Raw genomic sequence first — 14,771 nt, 5'->3', positions numbered from 1 at the left:
GTTACAATCAGTTCATAGCCCATCTATGTGGTCACGCAAGTTATGCTACAGAACTGCACAAAGTATTCTTTAATTTGGTGTTACAATATATATATATATATATATATATATATATATATATATATATATATATATCATCCAAAATACATTTACTAAAAACAGGCCAGCGCAATTCTTTTACTTGAAACGTCATAATATGTAATTGCATGTTTCAAACAAACATATTAACATAATCTTACCCATTAGCAAGGCTCCAACAACTGGATCGAATAGAAAAAAAGTAGTAAAATACATTTGTTTAGAAGGCTCATCATCCTTCTAAGATATTGGCAATGGCAGCATGTTATATTCCCTCCTGATATATGGTTACTCTGGACGCAGCTTCGGTGGCTTAAAAGCACCTGCCTTTGGGTCACTGACATGTGGGCCAGCCATCCGTTGGGCCCACATGTCGTATACACAAAGGCAGATGCCTTAAGGCATCGAAGCATGATCCAGTTGCTCTGTAAGAAAGATAGAATCAAAGTCAATTGTATGAATCCAGGAGATTATGATTAATCTATATATATATATATATATATATATATATATATGTATTTAGGAAAATAGTGAAGGGACCCGAGCGCCCCAATCTACATGCCCGTCACGGACAGACTCTACGGCCTGGATTTCGACACCTTCGAGATGCTCCATCCACTTCCGCCGCTCGTCGACCCCAACTGCGGCATCGATGTGCCCAAGTGGCGGCCGTGGCGCCGCCTCCCGCCGCCACCTTTCAAGCGCGAGCACGTTACCTCCCACGTTGTGCACCATGACGGACAGACCATCTTCATCAGCGTCGACGACAAGACCGGCGCCACGTTCAGCTTCGATACCACGGCGAGCTCCCCACGTTGGATGCGCAGCGGCAGCTGGAAGCTGCCCTTCAAGGGCCCTGCACACTATGACGGTGACTTGGACGGAGTGTTTGACAAAAAAAACTATCACAATTGGGGTTCGCGTCCCACAGAACTACCACTTTTTAAAAAATGACTGATAACTACCAAAAAATTGAAATCTTGTGACTAAAAACTACCACTTCCGAAAAATAGCTAGTTTAGAAGATTTAAACGTATTTATGACATGCGGGGCTCGTCTGTCAGGGCTGACGTGACGGGAAAGTCAACTCCGTTTATTTTTTACCGTTAAGTTGACCGTTATGACAGGTGGGCCCCACACGTCAGTATCTATCTTCTTCTTCCTCCTCCTATATCTCTCTTAGGCATTTCAACAAACACCTCGTCGGCAAGCACTGTTGTTGTCCAGGTCGCACACCTAGGGGCTGCCGAAGTCGACGATGATGGAGGCAGCACCGCAGCAGGCGCGAGACGGCGAGTCGTCCACCAGGCGTCCTGCAGCCTTCCTGCTCATCCCGTTCCTCTCGCGCGCCAGCCCGAGGAGATCCCCGTCATGACCCCGTCACCTCCTCATCTCCAGCAGCCGACCTCCTCAGCTCCTCCGACCCTTCAGGAACCCTCTCCGGCGAGCTCCGTTGACCAGCGCCACCAGGCCATGCCTCCTCCCTCATCCCTCTGTTTCTCCTTCCCTCCTCTCTCCATCTCTCTCTCTCTCTCTGACCTCCCCGCTCTTCTCCTCTTGTCCTGGACAGGAGCAACGGCGCCATGGCCGCCGCCCGTGCAAGTCCCTCCGCCGCCGGGATCTGCTCGCCTCTCCGCCTCCTGCCGCCCCCGTTGCCATTGGACTGCGCCGCTGCAGGCGGGTGCAGTGCGAGGCAGAGCCGACCCGGAGCTGGTTCACCCGGCGCTCGTGTTGAGGTCCGACGTGGTGTAAAGCGAGCATGCAGCCGGAGCTCCCCTGCTTCCGTCTCATGCACAAGAGGTGTTTGTTGAAATGCCAAAGAGAGAGGAGGGGAGGAAGAAGAAGGTTGAGGATGACGTGTGGGTCCCATCTGTCATAACGGTTAACTTGACGATCAAAATACACAGAGTTGACTTTTCCTCCATGTCAGTCCTGACAGACGGGTCCCACATGTCATAAACACATTTAAATCTTCTAAACTGGCTATTTTTCGAAAGTGGTAGTTTTTAGTCACGAGATTTCAATTTTTTGATAGTTATTAGTCATTTTTTTAAAAGTGATAGTTCTGTGGGACGCGAACCTCAATTATGATAGTTTTTTTTATCAAACACTCAACTTGGACGCCTGGGTTGGCCTCGCCCGAGACCCGGACATGCTCGGCCACCTCTGCTCTCGTGACGTGCCGTCTACTGATGATGACAACGGCTGTACACAGCCCCCGGCCTGGAAGCTCAGCAAGGAGAAGCTCTTCTGTGAGGACCTAGACGAGAAGCACATCGGCGCGGCCCTTGTTTGCCTGGGCACGGGCTGTAGAAGCAAGTTCTGTCTCGTGCAGTGTCTCTCCATGGACGACCGTCAGGAGGGCGTGTACAAGGAGTACCTGCCCGAGCTCGAGCGCTACCTGCTTCGACTGACCACGTTCTCGCTGGTGTATGACAAGAGTGGTGACCTGCGCACCGCTGCGCTCCGCCGCGTTCGATCCTTTGAACTGCCCAAGCCAGTGAGGGAATACTCTGCCTTCTTGGTGGATCCTGTGGCATTCTGGATGTAAACCAACAGCTTCTGTCTTCGTCAATGCTACTCTTTGGCTAAGTGGGCAGTGAAGCCTTGGTTAATATGGGGGCACAGTATCATTGATTTCTCACTCAGGTGTTAATTGCAGATATTCAGATTTTGCTTTGTACAATGCAGCTCATACATTCAGGTTTTGGAGTAGCAGACTATGGTCGGCGGATGTGCCTGGCTTTTTCTCTTCCTTTTAGATGAGCGTGACTTTATTTTTTGACTGTATTCAACATGATTATCTCTGATGGATAAATGAGCAACTGCCCGATTCTCCAAAAAATAAGTGCAGCTACTCTTGTTTACATTTTGTTTCTGGCTGCTGAAGTCGGTTAAATTGCTACATTTCTCTACATTATTATTATATTTTCTTCCATGTTGAGTGTGAGGTTTGCATGGACAAGAGAATTTTTAGGTAGAGTATTTTCCGTGCTGAACCTAGCTGTACTATGGGTACAGTTGCATACTGGGTCATCTACTGATCAGGATTACAGAACAAAGAGCTTCTGTCGTAGATGGCTGCTTTAGGGCCTGTTCGGATGTCCTCTAGCCCCATGCTTCGCAAAATTCTGAAGCGGGAGTGGAGCCGAACGGAATAGGCCCGAGAAGCTGGCTTCGGGAAGCTCAGCCCGATCGCAGTGTAAAAATTCGAAGCTCGAAAAGCCCAGCTCCACGAAAAGCAAAATAAAAAGTTGCCGAATATTACGATGGAAGTGTCACCGTCAAGTGAAGCCGAGGGAATCGGTACGCTCGCCAAAACAGATCGCTGGTCGTTCCCTCGATGGAATCGGTACAGGGGCTCGTTCCCTGGATGTCTAGTCTAAACTGGACTGCCTCTAACGGCCCAAACTAGAGCCCAACAAGGCTAGCAGCCTCCCCAGCGGGCCAAATCGCTGGGAGAAGCTACCACGTGCAGAACACTTCGCTGATCACTATGTGGAGTACTATTCTCCCTATGTTTCCTATTTGACGCTTCAGGCGTCCACTAGTATGCAATTTGCAAACGGGCGCACGGACCATCTCTGTGCCAGGCCGGCCCATCTCCCCTTATTTTCTGTTTTTTAAAACGCCAAAAAGTGATCCCGCGGTGAATCGAACCAGCGATCTCTGAACCTAGCTGTATTATTGGTACATACAGTTGCATACTGGATCTCCTAGTGATCAATATTACAGGAAAAAGAGCTTCTATCATAGTTTCTGTCATGGCTGCTTTGCTACTCTCTCTCTGTTCAGATGGGCGTTTTCTATTTGGTGTTTTAGGCGCCTGTTGGTATGCGATTTGCAAACGGGCGCACACACCACAGCCGGCCCATCTTTCCTTCTTTTTTGCTTTTTAAAATGCAAAAGAAGTGACCCTGCGCCGAATTGAACCGGCGATCTTTGAACCTAGCTGTATTATTGGTATAGTTGCATACTGGATCTATTACTGATCAGGATTACGGAAAAAAGAACTTTTGTCGTCGTTTCTGTCGTAGATGGCTGCTTTGCTACTCTCTCCGTTTAGATGGGTGTTTCCTATTTGGCGCTTCAAGCGCCCATTAGTATGCAATTGCAAACGGATTCTTTTTTGAAACTATGATGATTTTTATAGCAAATTCGGAAACTATACGGCCTAATGCATAAAAATCGAAACTATGACCTCGTTGGTCTTCTGTTGACCGAAGAGGGACTTTTCGGCCTACCGTTGGCCGAAGTGGGCTCTTCAGCCTCCCTTTGGCCGGAGGGTGCCCAGCTGGTCCGAAGAGCACTTTTCGGCTTCCCGTTGGCCGAAAAGTGTCAGGGGCACAAAACGTAATTAAGATGGCCTCAAATGAAAAAGTTATCAACATGAAAAGTCTTCGTCTCGTCGAAACGGTTGATTTTGATATAAAAATCGTCTTAATCCGACGTCATATGCAACCTGTAGAGCCAAAACAAGGTCAGGGACAGACCGAATGGATGTCAGAAAATTTGTCACGGGACACCCGGTGCACTCGGTGAGACCGTGTGGAATCCAGAAGAGTACACAAGTTTGATCACGTTCACTCCGTGAGACCGAACCAAACCACTCGGAGGCTCCAAAAAATTGCCAAAGATTTTTGAATGGATTTTTAGTCCTTTTATTGTACGGGAAGTCTAGCCGCCTCATAAATCGATGTGGGCATTGTTTGTCTACACCGGGAAGACACATGCCGGCATTGAAGAAATGTCACTGTTGCGATGGCAGGAATTGAGACGAAAACTTTCGGCGGTGGCGTCATCCACCATGCAAAGTAGAGGCAATGGTCACCTCTCAGGCCTGTCACCGTGCACCCTCGATGCCGGGGGTGATGCACACAAAAACGTCACCGTGTACCCTCGAGGCTGGGGTGATGCACCGTAGCTCACGTCGAAGGAGACCCGGCCGGAAGCGCGGTACGCAAGCAGTCTTCCCAGTGCAGACGAACAATTTTCCGGATAAAAAATCCTAACTTTAACTCGGACAGGAATCTTTGGTAATTTTTCGGATCCATTCGGAGCCTCCGAGTGGTTTGGCTCGGTCTCACAAAGTGAACATGACTGAACTTGTGTACTTTTCTCTATTTCACACGGTCTCACCGAGTGCACCGGGTGTCCCGTGACAAATTTTCTCACATCCATTCAGTCTGTCCGAAGTAACTCTGCAGCTTCTGCCCCTGACCTTGTTTTGGCTCTATAGGTTTCATATGAGCTCGGATTAAGACGATTTTTATATCAAAATCAACCGTTTCGACGAGACGAAGATTTTTCATGTTGATAACTTTTTCATTTGAGGCCATCTTAATTACGTTTTGTGCCCCTGACACTTTTCGGCCAAGGCTGAAGAACCCACTTCGGTCAACGGTAGGCCAAAAAGTCCCTCTTCGGCCAACTAAAGGCCGATGGGGTCATAGTTTCGATTTTTATGCATTAGGCCGTATAGTTTTCGAATTTGCTATAAAAATCATCATAGTTTCAAAAAAAACTTGCAAACGGGCACACACACCACCTTCGCGCTGGACTGGCCCGTCTTCCTTTTTTTTAAACACAAAAAAGTGATCCCGCGATGAATCAAACTAGCGATCTCTGGCATCAAGATACGCGGCAGTAACCACCACGTTACCTAGCACAATCTGATAACTAACATCTTTTTCCAACTTTTCTTCCTTTTTTTCTTCTTCCTGGTTTGATGAATTTTTTTTCCAAATTCATGAACTTTTTCGTCAAATCTGAACTTTTTTTCTCAAAATTGATGATTTTTATTCAATTCAGTGAAAATTTTCAAATTCAATGAACTTTTTCAAAATTTTGGACTTTTATTTTTCAAAATCCATGAACGTGTTTTCAATTTCGATGATCTTTTTTCCAAAATCGATGAACATTTGTTTTAAATTTGATGAACATTTTTTCAAATTCAATGAACTTTTTTCAAATTCATGAATCCTTTTTAAAAATCCCTGAACATATTTGAATTCACATTTTTTTCGTTTTTGTGAATTTTTCATTTTTTAAATGCATTTGAGCGAACCATGAGGGAATAAAATGTGAAATCTACATGGGCCGGCCCACCAGCATAGGCACATGGGCGCCAGGGAGCTTCCCTGGCACCTGAAGCGAGGAATAGGAGCACCCGTCCAGGTGTATAGGTCGTATATTGGAAATCAGATACACCCGTGCAGCCCAATGCTCCAAATGACCCACACTATTTATCTTCTCCGTTGCCATGTACGGCCACCAAATAAACGCTTATATCCTAAAAAGCTAAGAAACCCTTCTGCTGCAGGTCATTGATGATTGACGCTTCACTACCTCTCCCCACAATCTTCACAAGAAATTGATGGATTCCCGTTTAAATTCAGTGCTCCACCTAAACTCATTTTGTTCCCATCATCCTCCATACTGGACGTCTGCCATATCGCTCATACCGCTACCACGGGTGAGCAACTCCCTCCCCAGTCCTCCTCAACATCCCTATGATATATTGCCGGTTGATCACAATTTTGGACTTCCTCGGGTACTGGACGAATTGGATGTCCGGGCCACCATTTTTGTTGTTCTTCCCCTGCTGCATACACAGGCACCTCGGATTTATGCCTCCTATAGGTAATAGTGACCTAAAACGTCTTATAAAACTTTGCAGAGGGAGTAGTAAATATTGTTGCCATCTATTGCTAATTCTGATTTTGTGTGTGCTTGATTAGTATATGAATTTAACTGTTATTTCTGAATTTGTATGCTTGATTTATTCTGCTCATGACTTATAATGTTTGAATAACAAATCTAGACTTCATCAAGCGCTGCACGATTTGGACAGCCGAGTAGTCATCTTGGTTCTTCTACCCTCGCTGCATACCCAGGCACCTCATCTATAGGTAGATATTGTACCCATCCATCACTAATTCTGAATCTTGGTGTGCTTGAGTACTATATTTGAATTTAATTTTACTAGATTAAATACATAGCTGTGCATTTTATGCTATTTTCCATGTTATAATTTTTTGTTTATCCAAATATGAATTTATTTTTGCCGATTGAACATGTATCCTCGAGTTTTAATTCTTTATATGATATATGGTATGAGGACTAATGCCTTGCATTTCATCCGATGCATCTTACATATAGGTTTGATGACTGTTTCCATCCCATTACATTCTCCAAATCTGAATTTATAGTTGAAGGTGTAATCGAGGTTGCAGTTATGAAAGCTATTTGATTAGTAAACTTCATTATTGATTCTAGATTTTATTTGTGATGTAACTATATCTTCCATCTATTAAGACAAAGTTAGCTCATCGTTGACTATTTAACTTAATTTGGTTGCACCGACAAGCTACATAAATATGTTGACTCTTCCATGGATGTTAGTCGACGTATTGGCATCTAGCTGCTGATCATGGTAGATATATGAAACCGATAAGCCCCTTAGCAATGCAAATATGTTCTGTTTTCCTTTTAAGAAAAACTTTACAGTTCCATTATATTTGCACTCGTGAATATTATGTTAGGGTCTTCTCTTTCTTATGCTTTGTTATTTAGCATAATGTTGCCTTAGATCACCTTTTAAAACATCTATTGTCAACGGCTATTTCAGCATTGTTTCTCAGTGATTCGTGTAGCTCATTCACAATCCATTGCAACATCTGATCAGGTTGTTACGTCTTTGTCTACATTTAATCAGCCTTTTGACTTTGTCAAGTCATCATGCATATATTATTCAATAATTCAACACTTTTTAATCTATAGTAGGATAAGGAGATTAAATCTATTACTACTTCAACGTTGAATTAGCTTCTGCACTTTATAGCTCTCTTTCAAAGGTATGCCATTCCAACTCATTTTCTGATTTTACATTAACAATGTTCTCTTCATCCCTTACTATTCTGAACCCCATGGTAACTGTAAGTGCATCTAGTGCCACCCCTAATTGGTTTTGGAGTATTGACGACAAACCTAGTTGAGAGACTAATGTGTTTGTGAGAATTGCAGGATAACACAGGTAGAAGTCCCTCATTGATTCGGTTTTCCTACCACAGATGACCCCTAAAAATATATGAAGACATTGAAATCAAAGGTGGTATGTGAAGCCATTCACACTGAAGTCTATGACAAGAAAAGACATTGCATGAAGACTATGGCGAAGACTTAGTTGTTTCGTCGTTCTTTTTCTTCGTTGTTGAGTCATAGGAACCACCATACTTGTCGTGAAATTGTCACGGCAGATGTCCTTAGTGTCAGGACTTAGTCGCGAGGCCAACGCATCTATGTGGTAGCTTGAGAGGGGTTGAGCGAAATCGAGAGACGCAACACAAGACAGGGATTTAGACAGCTTCGGGCCCCGGGAAACATCATCCGGTAACAACCCTACATGCTGTTTGAGGCTAGATCTCATTATCATCATGAGGGAGTCGCCGTAAACCGGCTCTCCTCTTTGTGTCTAGCCCTAAGATTGTTTTTCCTTCTTTTGAGGAGCCCTGCCCCTCCTTATATATGTTGAAGGGGCGGGTTACATGCGGAGTCCAACTCGGACTTTAACTTAAACTATTTTGACTTCCCTTCCTGGGCTTCTTAACGTCTGCCGGTTTAACATTGTCTGCCGGTTTAACATTGTCTGCCGGTTTAACATTGTCTGCCGGTTTAACACCAGCCAGTTTACCGTCTGTCTTAGCCATCTGTCTTGACTCTCTGTCTTAACTTTCCGCCGGTTTACCAAGTCCCAGCCGGTTTACAACTCCAGCCGGGTCATACGCGGGGTATATCCCCGACATTAGCCCCTAGTTTAATTTGGATTTATCCATGTTAAACTGATCTTGATTATCCTTAAGTCCTTGTCACCTCCTTCTTCTATAAAATCCGAGTCAATAGACCAACTTCATAATCAATTTGCTGACATCGGTTTGCCATAGAGAAATATTGTGAAGAATAACTCCTTTGACTTCAGCTCCCAATGCTTAACAAAAATATTGGCCTTTGAAATACTCATTTGATCTTCAGCCGGTTTAAGAATGTAGAACTTGCTGGGTTGAGAATGTAAAACTGTGCTGGTTTGAGAATGTAAAACTGTGCCGGTTTGAGAATGTAAAACTGTGCCGGTTTAAGACTATAGAACTTTGCCAGTTTATCATTGTCGGTTTACAAATATTGATGGCACCGGGTCATAATTGTAGTTATCATCAAGCTTGAAAATGTACCTCTTATATGCCTATCACTTGTAGCCCCCAAGTCTTAAGAAGGTAGCATAGCAACAGCTTAAGACTTGCTTCAATATGAATGTCACAAGCTTGAAGAAATCTAGGTTGTTCATCTCAATCACCAGTCAGAACTGAGTATTCTACATATGTAGCCCCCAAGTGCCGGGTTGTCATGCTTGCAGCAACCTGGGACTTGAAATTGCCTTATGCTTCTAAAAACTTCAGCCAGTGTAGCCCCCAAGGGCCGGGTCATTATGCAATAATGAGCAGGGACTTTATTTATACCTCACTGAGAATAACAGTATACGATGTAACCCCTATCATGGGGCTTGAACCCACGTCCACAAGGTTGAGAGCTTTGTGCTTTACCAACTGAGCAGTGGATCCTTCAATGTAATGGATAAAAAGCTTTGTACCTTGAATAGTTGACAGGAGCAATTGGTAGCCCCCAAGGGCCGGCTCATTATAATGTGATGAGTCGGGTCTTCAATAAGGTGAGCAAACAATGACTTTGCATTAGCCCCCAAGTGTCATGGTGCATGCTTGCATCGACATGAGACTTGCATATTTGATGTAATCTCAACTTGAATAATGTAGCCCCCAGGTGCCGGGTTGTAAGCCTGCAGCGACTCGGGGCTATTCCTTCAATCATATCCATTGATAATATGATAGCCATTGCGCTAAAGTGATTTTGAAAACCTTAATCATAATACGGGTTATTGATAACCATAATAAAAATCCAGCCATGTTGGCTATTAAAGATTTGAATAATATACCCAATGATTTATAAGCGCATGATTCCAATGGCGCAATCCAAATATATACTGGCGACTGATAGTCCAAAGCCAGGCCGGGTCAATAAACACCAGATTATAAGTGATTATGTACTGACAACTTGTAGTTGAAAGTCGAGCCGGGTTAACGAACACCGGGTTAATTTGATGACTGATAGTCATGCCGGGTCAATAGACACCGGTTCGACATAAAATTTATCAAAAGAGAAAAATCTTGACAAAGGCAAATAAAATCATGTAGTCGAGGCTTTTCAAGGGCTGCCAGGCCCAAATTCGAGGCTTTTCATGGGCTGCCAGGCTGCTGAGTTAAACCATTTGACAAAGCCTTTTAAGATGGGCCTCCAACTAACCAATAGTCATTTTAACTTTGACAAGTTCAGGGTCTCAATGAGAGTAACTGTCAAACGTTCGGCGGGTCATGCCAGGATTACGTGGATAGGAGTGGCTTACTTGATGAAGGCGGGTTAACCCGGGGTTTTAGGTGAATACACCAGGCTTCCAAGCTGTGGGTCGATACCCAATTACAAGGGTCCTTTCAAGCTCTTTGTTACTTTACACAAAGAGCCCCCAAGTAACTTTGTGAGTTGTGCTCAATGGGTGTCTATGTTTGAGTTGGTGCTTTTTGCAACACTCTCTTTGACCCCTAACTAATTTCCCTGGTGGCCTTACGCCGATCAAGAGGTGTAGCTATGGTTCGAATACGACCAAGCCCCCAAGTGATCAATAATATGATAAGCCAATAAGGCAGGATACCCATGTTTGAACCGCGCATCATGGCAATAGGTCCTCTTTGGCAACCTTTAACTTTTTGTAAGAGATAAATTCTTCTTGAACCGGGATTTTGAACCGGATATTGAGAGCTTCAAAGCTTTGTGGGAGACAGGTTTACCTTGAGCCGGATTTTAAACCAAATATTGAGAGCTTTAGTGCTTTGTGGGAGACAAATTTCCCTTGAACCGGAATTTTGAACCGGAATCCTTCTTTTTAAGCTGAATTTTTTTTGACGGCCTTTAAATATTCGCCAATAAGGCAGTAGCCTCCGGGACCGGGTTATTTTTCTCTCCAATGACCCGGAGTTCTTGAATCTATTTTAAACTGGCAATCATTTATTGAGTCATGTCATCGTAGCCCCCGAGTCTCAAGGCGACTCGAGGAGTTGGCTTTGAGATTCTCCATATTGACCGTGATATAAACCGATATGAGTCAGTCAACAACTCAATGATATAACTTGTCCTGCATTGGAGAACTTGCAAGACAGAGTAATAGCTCTTTTAAAGAAAACCGATATATAATATAAAAATATACTGGATGGATTTCACCTAATATGTTAAGCCAGAAATTATCCACCACGGAGTTGATGATCACCAAGGTGATGCTGAAATTAATCACGGCCAAGTCGGCCGCGGCGTTGTAAGCCGACACAGGTGGGAGAGTCGGTCGCGACATTTGTAAGACGGTGCGGAGGGGAGAGTCGGCCGTGACATTTGTAAGTCGGTGCAGACAGTAGAGTCGGCCGCGACATTTAAACCGGCGCAGGCGCAAGAATTGGCCGCAACGTTTAAACCAGCGTGAACCTCCTGTCCATGGTACGATGCCACTTTTGTAATGGACTTTGTCCTGCATAAAATATATTGAAAGACAGAGTAACTGTTCTCAAACAATTTAATATGTGCTAATAAAATATATAAAAAAGATAGCACCTGGATTTGTCAGATGAACACAGACTGAGCAAATAATCCCTTGTTCTCCTTAGAACCAATCAAACCAATGGATTTTCTCAGAAACTTTTCTTCCAGCCCCGTGCCCAGACACACTGTTCATCAATTAGCATTCCACATCTGTCGTGGAATTGTCATGACAGATGTCCTTAGTGTCAGGACTTAGTCGCGAGGCCAACACATCTATGTGGTAGATTGAGAGGGGTTGAGCGAAATCGAGAGACGCAACACAAGACAGAGATTTAGACAGCTTCGGGCCCCGGGAAACATCATCCGGTAACAACCCTACATGCTATTTGAGGCTAGATCTCATTATCATCATGAGGGAGTCGTCGTAAACCGGCTCTCCTCTTTGTGTCTAGCCCTAAGATTGTTTCTCCTTCTTTTGAGGAGCCCTGCCCCTCCTTATATATGTTGAAGGGGCGGGTTACATGTGGAGTCCAACTCGGACTTTAACTTAACCTATTTTGACTTCCCTTCCTGGGCTTCTTAACGTCTGCCGGTTTAACATTGTCTGACGGTTTAACATTATGTGCCGTTTAACATTGTCTGTCGGTTTAACATTGTTTGCCGGTTTAACATTGCCTGCCGGTTTAACATTCTCTGCCGGTTTAACACCAGCCGGTTTACCGTCTGTCTTAGCCATCTGTCTTGACTCTCTGTCTTAACTCTCCGCCGGTTTACCATCCGCCGGTTTACCAAGTCCCAGCCGGTTTACAACTCCAGCTGGGTCATACCGCGGGGTATATCCCCGACAGTACTGTTAAGTGGGGTCCAAGTGAACCAGTCAAAATGGCTGAAATGATGCTTAACCAAAATCCTATGTCTTCGAGTGAAGACTATGAGAGCAAATCTTGTCCAGAGTTGGATAAGTCAGCTTTGCTTGTAGCCCAAGTAAAGTTGCCATGTGTGTTTGAAATCTAACCGTTGGAACACGTGTCAGTTCCTTAGTGACCGAGGGTCATTTCGAACAAATCAGGTCGGGTTGCCTAGTGGCTATAAATAGCCCACCCCCTACAACCATAAATGGTTGGCTGCTCAGAGTTAGTGTACGACTTTTGTCATTTGAGAGCAACCCACCTCGAAGCCTTTGAGAGAGAATTCCTTGCGAGGATAAAGCCCTAACCACCCAGAGCCAAAGAGAGTTAGGCATCACTGAAGTCTTCCTGTCTATGTGATTTGAAGACTTATTACACTTGAGTACTGTGAATCCTCCAGCCGGTTAGGCGTCGCGTTCTGAGCATCCAAGAGTCATTGTGGATCGCCGGTGAACGAAGTCTGTGAAGGTTTGGAAGTCTACCTTGAAGACTTATCAGAGTGATTGGGCAGGGACTGGGTGTCCTTAGCTCAAGGGGAATAAGGTGAAGACGCGGTCTTCTGAGTTGAATCTCAGCCTCCCTAACCAGACGTACAGTTGTCACAGCAACTGGAACTGGTCCAACAAATCATTGTCTTCAACGAGTCACTGGTTTCATCCTTCCCATTCCTTTACTTACTGTTGGCCCTGGTGAAGTCATTGCATGATTGCATTATCTTTTGTCTTCATTGAGTGACTGCTTGTTCTGATTGGCTTCACTATATCTTCCTACCTGATCTTTACTGCCTAGCTGCTATTAGTCATTGTGCTTTCACTTCATTGAATACTTGACTATGATTTGCCTAGTGTAGTCTATCTTCCGCTGCATGGTAATAGGTTTATTTCTATCGTTTGTCTTCGAAACTTTCATGTATTGAAGACTTTCATAAAAATCGCCTATTCACCCCCCTCTAGTCAATCACTAGCACTTTCAATTGGTATCAGAGCAAGGTACTCCCTTGTTCTGTGTGTTTCGGTTTAACCATCTGGAGTTTTAGCTATGTCGACTGCAGGGATAATCAAAGTCTCTGCTGCATGCCCAATCTTCGATGGAACTGAATATCCCTACTGGAAGAATAAGATGCGCATGCATCTGAAGCCATTGATGTTGACCTATGGTATGTCGTCAAGAATGGCGTTCCCAAGGCTGGTGAAGGTGTCACCGCTGCTGATGTCAAGAAGTTCGTTCAACTGGACTCCACTGCCAAGAACATCATCTGTGGTCATCTGACCAAAGGACAGTATGGTCGTGTGAGTGCTTTGGAAACATCTAAGCTAGTCTGGGACTGGCTCTCCAAGGTCAACAAAGGCGTCTCAACCCAGAGAGATCAGAGAATCAGTGTCCTTCATAACCTCTTCAACCGCTTCAAGAGAAATGACAATGAGAATGTTCAGCTCACGTTTGATCGACTCACTGACATCACAAATGAGCTTCAAGCCCTCGGCGCCACTGAGATCACCAAGCATGAAGTCGTCAAGACACTCTTGAGATCACTTGACAGCTCGTTTGACACCCTAGCCCTGATGATTCAAGAATGTCCTGACTTCAAAGCACTTGATCCGTCTGACATACTTGAAAGGCTCAACACACACGAGTTTTAGCTTTCTGAGAAAAGAGACATCTACGGTCCCAACTATGGGCGAACTCGTGCCTTGAAGGCAAAAGCTGTCTCCTCATCTGAAGAAGAGTCTGACAACAGTTCTGATGATCCTGAAGACATTGGAAAGGAGCTTTCTATGCTTGTGAAGAAGTTCCAAAAATTCACCAAGAAGAAAGGCTTCAGAAAGTCCTCACGATCAAGCTCAAGGAATGATGAAGCTTCTGCTCATGACTACAAGAAGAGAACATGCCACAAGTGCAAGAAACCTGGCCACTACATCTCTGAGTGTCCGTAGTGAGACAATGAGAACAAGAAGAAAAAGAAGAGCAAGGAGTATGATTCTGACGACAAGAAGAAGAAGAAATACTCAAAGTCTTCTTCCAAGTCCTCCTCAAAGTCTTCATCACACAAGAAGAGCTCATCTGGCAAGGCACGTGCGTTTGTTGGCAAGGAAATGGATTCAGAGGAGGATTCCGCTTCTGAGGAGGCGGAGGTGG

The sequence above is a fragment of the Triticum urartu genome, chromosome 5 (genome assembly GCF_003073215.2).
Source record: "Triticum urartu cultivar G1812 chromosome 5, Tu2.1, whole genome shotgun sequence".
NCBI lineage: Eukaryota > Viridiplantae > Streptophyta > Magnoliopsida > Poales > Poaceae > Triticum > Triticum urartu.
This window is presented reverse-complemented; position numbering follows the sequence as displayed.